An 8,256-nucleotide genomic window follows, 5' to 3' on the forward strand; every position below is an offset into this window, starting at 1 on the left:
GCGGCTTCACCGGGCGTCTTCAAAAAGCAAAAATGCCCCTTTGTCGCTTCAGTTTTTGAAAACTGATTCTAAAAGAATAATGTAAGCTTTCTAAATAGTGGCGATGGGCGCATGTTTCAGGATATGCAGTCGCATGATTGACGCCCTTAATCTCGGTTGGCCTCGGTTTACGAGTCCATTTGCGCATTCGCGTGCAGGTGCCTGGTCGAGTTATGTTCACTGCCACAGAATTTCCGTTTTTCTAAGGCGAGATAGAACGCGCGGTTGTCGACGGGAGCGGACGCGCTTCACATCGACTCCTGCTATTATGCCAATCAACGCAGCGTTAATTTACAGTTACCGCGATATAATTGGTACCAAAGTGTGTGCGAAGGTGCGGGGCATCGACCGGTACCAGTTTAGACCAAGCGGTACGTGATTTTCTCGATTTACGAGGACTCTTCTCTGGTGCGGTGCGGACTTTTCGCTAAGCCTAACGTAGGCCTACCACGAGTACGCCCACCGGTCGTGACGGGCCCGGCCGCTAGGCCTAACCCGGCGACGAGTACGACCATGATGGCGTCCGAAATGGAAGTGGTCACGTCGATGGAAGACAACATGGCGTGAACGCTGAGCATCGGCAGTTTCAGCGGGCGCACGTGCATCGAAGTTCACGGAGAGGACATTACACCGGAAGAAGTCGAAGGCTGGTCGGCCTCCGGCAAGCGCATCAAGCAGATCATGGCCGGCAAGGAAAATGGTGAGTCCGCCACCATTACTCGCCAGTCTAGACCCAAGACCAGGGCCAGCTTTGCTAAGAGAGTTGCAGTTTCGGTAACGAAAGCGGCGAGGATGCCGATAGATATGCCAAAAGAAGACACCAAGTTAGTCATGAGACCACGTGGCGGTCTCAACGTAGTGAAAACGGAGGCTTCAATTATCATGTCGGTCGTCAGGACGGCGGCTCGAGTAACGAAGGAAGAAGCCAAAGCAGACACCATCTGCACAAACGCGTAGCAAAACATCATCGTGGTCAGCACCCCGGACGAGAGGCGCGCCACGCTGTACTCTAAGGTCAAAGCCCTTAACATAGGAAGTAAGACATACGAAATCAACGCCTACCGAACGGCGCCGGACGGCACGGTCAAGGGAGTCATCCGAGGTATAGCAGTAGACGATACCCCGGAGGAGTTAGCCGAGAACATCGTGAACCCCTACAACCTCCTAGCGGTGGAGGCGCACAGAATCGGCAATACAACCACGGTGATAGTACTTTTCGCTGGACAGAAAGTACCGAACTACGTCAAGTATGGCTCGATATTGGTCAAGTGCGCGCTTTACCGCAAGCACTTTGACGTGTGCAAGCAATGCGGCAGGGTCGGCCATAGAAGAGACGTATGCCCGAATACCAACGCCAAAGTGTGCTTCGGCTGCGGAATCGCGAACCCCAGAGAGGGTCACGAACGCGAATGCAAGCCCAAGTGCAAGCTATGCGGGGGACAGCACCCAACGGGCGAGAGGGAATGCAAAAACGAGTACAAGATGCCGTACGTGGTCAAGAAGCGGCAATGGGAACGCAAGATGGAAGCCATGCAGCAACAACCGGACCCGGAAAGCTCTCCGCCGCGACGAGCGTCGCCTGCCGAGAGACCCCGCGGGGAATCAAAGAAGCGCGACAGCAGCCGCAAAAGGGACGACAGCAAAATAGGCAGGAGCGCCAGTCGCCGCAGACCGTCGCAGTCGAGGGAGAGAGGCTCCTGGGCCGACGAAGTCAAGGCAAACATGGCAGAGAAGAGACAACCACCGGCGCAAAACGCCGCGAAGAAGATCCAAGAAGCGAACGGGGTGGAGAAATCCTTGAGAGACGAGAACGAGAAGCTAAAGCGGAGAATCGCCGAACAGGACGCAACCATCAAGGAAATCAACGAGAAGCTAACGACATTGATTGCGATGCAGCAACAGCAGCTACAGCAGCCGACGCCCGCACAACAGAGGAAACAACAGATGACCGAGGACGAACCAGAGGTCGAGGTGGACCCGAGAGCCACGATAGCGGCAGGACCGGCTCCCAAGAGGAGATCCATAGAGGGCGCCAAAGAACGAAAGGTGACGGAGAGAATCGAAAAACAGGGCGACAGACTCGACCATCTTGAGGCGACCAGCAAGGTAACCAACGAACGCCTCACCGCGCTCGAGCAAACGGTTCAGCAGATGACAACCAACATTCAGAGCACGATCCAGAACATGATAGCGCAGATGCAAACACAGCTACAGGCGCACATACAGGCACAAATGCAAAGTATGGAAGCACAGATCATCGCTAAACTGCAGCAATCATGGCCGGGACAGCACGCATAGCAGTAACCACACCGCCAGTGAGAGACCTCTTGGTCTGGCACTGGAATTGCAACAGCTTTACCGGCAAGAGAGCGGTGCTGCTGCAACACTTGCAGCAACAAACGAGGAAACCTGACGTAATAATGGTACAAGAAACACACAGCGAAGAGACACCGAGACTCCCGGGCTACCGGTCGCACGACAGCCCGCCGAGCGAAAGGGACACGTCCAAGGGCAAGGGCAGAGGAGTCTGCACCTTCGTTAGGAAAGGGATCACCTTCATGGAACACGAACTGATCGGCAGAAGCGCCATCGAACACTGCACGGTGGAAGTAATTACGGGCAAGAAGAGGAAGGAGAGCACTTTCCTGGTGAACGTCTACAGCAATCCGTCTCACGTACAACAGAAGTTCAAGGCACTACTTCACAAGGCGAGTAGAGTCGCGGGGAGCAATATGCTCCTAGTGTGCGGAGACTTTAACGCTCCGAACCAAGGCTGGGGCTACCAAAGAACGACGGTCAAGGGAAGAGAGCTGATGCAAGATGCCACCGACGTGGGACTGAACCTAATCACGGATCCGGTCTTTCCCACCAGGATCGGTACATCGGTTACGAGAGACACCACTCCGGACCTTACCTTCGTCAAAACCGAAGGGAGAGCGAGAGAAGCGGAATGGAGAAACACGGGACAAGAGCTGGGCAGCAATCACTACATCGTGGAGGTCGTCGTACCGCTCGAAGGCCAAGGCAACCCCGGCATAAGGAAGCGTCGCATTACGGATTGGGACGCCTTTCGAACGGCACTACCCGCGGTGCAACTGGACATTATGGACATCGAAGATTGGGCGGCTAACGTCGTTGAGACGACGGAAAGAGCCACCAAAGAGCTGGAAACGGACGAACGGATAGACAAGATGGACAGTCGGCTCGCCCACCTGATAGAAGTCAAGCAGTCCATAAAGGCGAGGAGGCAGAAGCAACGAACGAACTGAAGTCTAAGGAAGAATATCGCCGAGCTCAGCAGGCAGATCGAGGCTCACTGCAAGGTGCTATGCACCCAACAATGGAACGAGGCCTCCAATGAAGCCGACGGACAGTTACACAAGGGCAAGATGTGGAACATGCTGCGGCACCTCCTCGACGAAACAAAGACCAAGGGCCACCAACACAACAACCTGGCCAGGATCCTACACAAGGCAATCTGCGAACACGGAGAGGACGAGATCAAGCGGAACTTGGACGCCAAGTACCTACCGACTAGAGCACTGCACGGGCCGATTTTTGCGGCCCGGGCCCGGCCCGGGCCCGGCCCGGGCCCGTTTTTACATTGGGCGGCCCGCCCGAGCCCGATCAAAACTTTTATGGCGAGACCCGGGCCCGGCCCGGGCCCGGAAATAATCTACGTTACCCGCCCGGCCCGGCCCGCCACCCCTTTACCTTAAGCCCGAGCCCGGCCCGAGCCCGGTTCGAAACCGGCCCGAACCCGGCCCGAGACCGAAAAATACATGTTTTTCAGAGTTGAGAATCCCCAGAATAACTCGCAGAAAGCCCGAGCCCGGCCCGGGCCCGCGTCAAAAAACCCGAGCCCGGCCCGGGCCCGGGTCAAAAAGCAGACACCGTGCCCGAGCCCGGCCCGAGCCCGTGAAAAAAACTGCTCTACCCGGCCCGGCCCGGCCCGTGGGCCGGGCCGGGCCCGGGCTTTCGGGTAAGCCCGAGCCCGTGCAGTGCTCTACTACCGACCACCCCCGCGGAAAGACACACGGACTACCAAGGCAACGAGAACGAGACGCTAGATTGAGACATCGAGGCATGGGAAGTCAGAGCTGCTCTGCAGGATCTCAATGGCAGGTCCGCCGCGGGTCCCGACCGAGTGACCAACAGAGCGCTCAAGAACCTCAACGAAGCGGCCATCGAAACGCTCACGAAATTCTACAAGTGCTGGCAAGATGGAAGGCTACCCAAGCAATAGAAAGCAGCCAAGACGATGCTCATCCCCAAGCCTGGCAGACCACCAAACATAGAGAACCTCAGGCCGATCTCGCTCACTTCGTGCGTGGGAAAGGTCCTCGAGCACGTTCTCATGAACAGGTGGCAGCGTTACCTGGAAGAATCGGAGCTTTACCCGAATTCCATCATAGGGTTTCGTAACAAGCTCGGGACGCAAGACGCCATGATCTTACTTAAGAACGAGATCATCGACGATATGACGGCCACCAAGGACAACAGAGCCATACTTGGGCTGGACCTGCAGAGCGCCCAAGTGAGGCACTCCAGGACTGCAGTGAGGCACTCGGCTATCCTGGCCCAAGTATCCAGGCTAAACATGGGCAGAAAGACATACGAGTACATCAAAGACTTCCTGACGGAACGGACCACCGAAATCTGCGCGGGAGACCTGCAGCTCGAAGAGAAGAAGCTGGGCAGCGTCGGAACCCCGCAGGGCTCGGTGATCTCCCCGTTACTCTTCAACCTCGTGATGATCGGGGTGGGCAACCAGCTAGAAAGAGTAACGGGAGTCCGGCACACCATCTACGCCGACGACGTTACGCTATGGGTACCGGGAGGAAGCGACGGACACATCGAGACAACGCTGCAAGAAGCGGTCAACGCCATCGAGGAGCAGCTGGACGGGTCTGGACTCGTCTGCTCTCCGGCCAAGTCAGAGCTGCTGGTGATTCCACCGAAAGGAGCGGGCAGGAAAAGAAAGAATATGGAATTCAAGTACGAGCATCCCAAGATCACGATCAAGACGGCGGGAGGACAAGTAATACCGGAAGTCGAGAAGATTCGAGTGCTCGCGCTGCTCATCGAGCGAAATCGAGTCAACGGTGAAACGGTGAACAAGCTCGCGGGCAAAGCGGCCGCGGCAATGAGACTCATCAAGAGGGTGTCCAACAGAAGAGCGGCGATGAAGGAGGAGAGCCTGACTAGGCTCGTTCAATCCTTCGCAGTTAGCCACATAACGTACGTCGCCGCCTTGCACAACTGGAGGCCGAGTGAACGTAACAAGATAGACGCCACTATGCGCAAGGCATATAAGGCGGCACTCGGTCTGACCCGGAAGGAGGCAGTGTTATACAGACAATTACAGACAGGGTCCCTGCTCACCCCGGTGCTAGCTAAGCACGTGTGTCCGAGTGTGTACACGAGTGACGTGTGTAGACTGTGTGCGAAGGAGAGAGCTACCGTGGCTCACATCCTTTGGGAGTGTGGTGTAAATCCGAGAGAAGCCAGTGAGAAGACGACGATCCCGCCGCAGCTAGAGGCTGCAACGAGGATCTACGATCAAGAGACACAACTCAAGGCCGTCCAGCAGGTCTAGGCAGCTCTAGAAAGGCAGCGACTGAGCGAAACCGAGGAGAAGGGGGCGGCACCCCCAGGAAGGGGGCGGCGGCCCTCTCGGACCCGCGGAAGTAGTGAGGGAGCAAGACCTCGAGGAGCATAACGCACGAGACTGACGTAGTGGCCGCGTCGCGGTGAAAGCTCGTCCTCCCTGCGTGGAGGGAGCCTAATCGACTCTGCAGGCATTCTCAATAAAGTTATTCTCTCTCTCTCTCTCTAAGGCGAAAGCCTTAGGTGGCTATATTTTCGGTGACCTTGGCGAAACCGCGCCGTGACGAAAATGGCCGACGCCGCAAAGAGTAAAATCCCGTCAACAAATGCTCGGACTGACGTCAGTTTTCTCAGGGAGGTTCCTGTGAACAAAGTCAATTAGTGACTTTGTAAAGAAAATTTGGTACATTTCAGTCAAACACATTTTCTGATCATTGGTCAGCGACGGCAGTAAATGCAGAAAATAATCTGTAACTGGTAAGTGTTCAAAGACCTGCTTCAGTGCACAGTGGCATAGCCAGAAATGTTGTTCGGAGAGGGGGGAGGGGGGGGGGGCTCACGTTGCAGCGCGGCCTCCTCCTCATAGAATCAAATACATGAATCATAACTGCATTGCCATTGCCAATGTCATTGTATATTAGATGCTGCAAACGAATTACTGAATGCCACCCACTGTCAAGTAAAATATGTATTTTTCATAAAAGATTATATTCGTATGTCCCAAAAATTGTGGCAGAAATAACTGATATCAATGCTATTTAATAAGTAAAGAAAATATCGCACGAACTTTAGAGCCATATCAGTTCGAAACCAGCAAAGCAGTGAATACAGCTGATGTGAAAAACGTAAAGGCCATGAAAAGAACAAGTTCAGCACAAATATATTGATAAATCTTTGTCATTGAAGAACCTTGTTTACTTTTTTGTACAGTCACGAGCAAAAGTTTGGAGACTATGGCATCAGCAAAAATTTTTAATATTTTCAAGCGTAGCTCCGTTGCCCTGAATTGGCTTAATACGTTGTATTGGTCCAATACGCGCACGTAGGCTTGCGCTCTTGATTTCAGCCGGAATGCCCCGGCTGCGAAAAAAATATAATAAAATCGTGGCACCTTTCGTCCACAAACTTTTGCTAGAGACTGTACATAAGCAACGGCCAGGGAAAATCCTCAATGACACTGTCCTTCGTTGCAATAGATTGCGCATGCGCACTTGGTACCGGTCATGTATTGTAATTACACCGATATTATAGTCGCAACAGTGAGTACTGTAGTGAAGAGGAATGACCGGCGCTGCAGCCGCATCGCCAGTCCTCCGGGAGGCGCGAGTTCGAGATTGCCTGAGCTGCTCTGGTTGAGACACGCTGCCTGTGGTTCTCTTGTCCTGTATTCATATTAGATTCTGGTGGAGGTGCTGCCGTTTTCCCCCAACCTGGAATTACGCACCCGAACTCTGTCGTCCGCCATGCCCGACGACCCCAGCCCGACATCCCCACCGGTTACTCCAGTCATCGTATGTGCCGGTGCCCAGCGTCAGCGGGATCCTGACATCTTCAGAGGCACCGATGAGAAAGACGTTGAAGATTGGCTGGAATCATACGAACGCGCCAGCAACACCAACAAATGGGACGATCCCTTGAAGCTAGCCAACGCGATATTCTATTTATCGGGCGTCGCCAAGCTCTGGTTCAAAAACCACGAAGCCGATCTCCGCACATGGGCTACCTTCAAAACCAGCATGACGTTTTCGGCCGCCCTGGCGTGCGCAAACTTCGCGCTGAACAACGCCTACGAAGCCGATCGAGGACATCGTCGACCTCTGCCGGCGTGTCAACCCGACGATGGCGGAGGCGGACAAGGTACGCCACATCATGAAGGGCATTTCCGACGATGCCTTTCATATGCTACTGTCCAAAAACCCAGGCGCTGTTTCTCATGTCATTGAGCTTTGCCAGAGTTTCGACGAGCTCCGGAGAGAGCGTCTTCTCACGCGGCGCCCATCTGTGTCCGACGCAACCCTCGCGAGCATGACCGCGGCTCCTGAGGTGGACTCCCTGCTTGGCCAGATAAAGGAGTTCGTCCGTGCTGAGGTCGCTCGTCAGCTTTCGCTGCTGTCCTCAACCACGCCACCACCCTCGCCTTTGCCGGCCAACATTCGCCAGGTCATCCACGAGAAAGTTTGCGCAGCTCTCCCTTCTGCCCGCGAGACTCCGCCGGTGCCGACTCCCGTTGCTTTTCCCGAGGTGACTGCGCCTCTCAGCTACGCCGAAGCTCTCGCGCGGCCACCACCTCAGGCCTTTGCGCCATGCCCATCAGCCATGCCACTGCGTCCAGCTCCTCAGTTCGTTCAGCCGCGGTACCCACACAGCAGTGGACAATGGCGCACTCCTGACAACCGGCCCGTATGTTTTGCGTGTGGTCTACCTGGCCATATTGCACGATTTTGCCGTCGCCGTGCACCATCCTACCGCCGCAGCTTCGACACCGAACCATACGTCTCCCCATACCCGTCATCCTCCGCGTCTCAGACCCCTGTCCCGATGTCTTCCTACTCCGACCACCGCCCTCTTGTTGACCGCCGTTTGCCATCGACTCGATGCCACTCGCTT

At 55.2% G+C, this 8,256-nt stretch overlaps 1 pseudogene; it reads left to right on the forward strand.

The window, feature by feature from the left end:
- Nucleotides 1-555: 555 nt before the first annotated feature.
- Nucleotides 556-2,337, forward strand: LOC119439905 (uncharacterized; annotated as a pseudogene).
- The last annotated feature ends 5,919 nt before the right edge of the window (nucleotides 2,338-8,256 follow it).

This window comes from Dermacentor silvarum, chromosome 2 (assembly GCF_013339745.2).
Source record: "Dermacentor silvarum isolate Dsil-2018 chromosome 2, BIME_Dsil_1.4, whole genome shotgun sequence".
Taxonomy (NCBI): Eukaryota; Metazoa; Arthropoda; class Arachnida; order Ixodida; family Ixodidae; genus Dermacentor; species Dermacentor silvarum.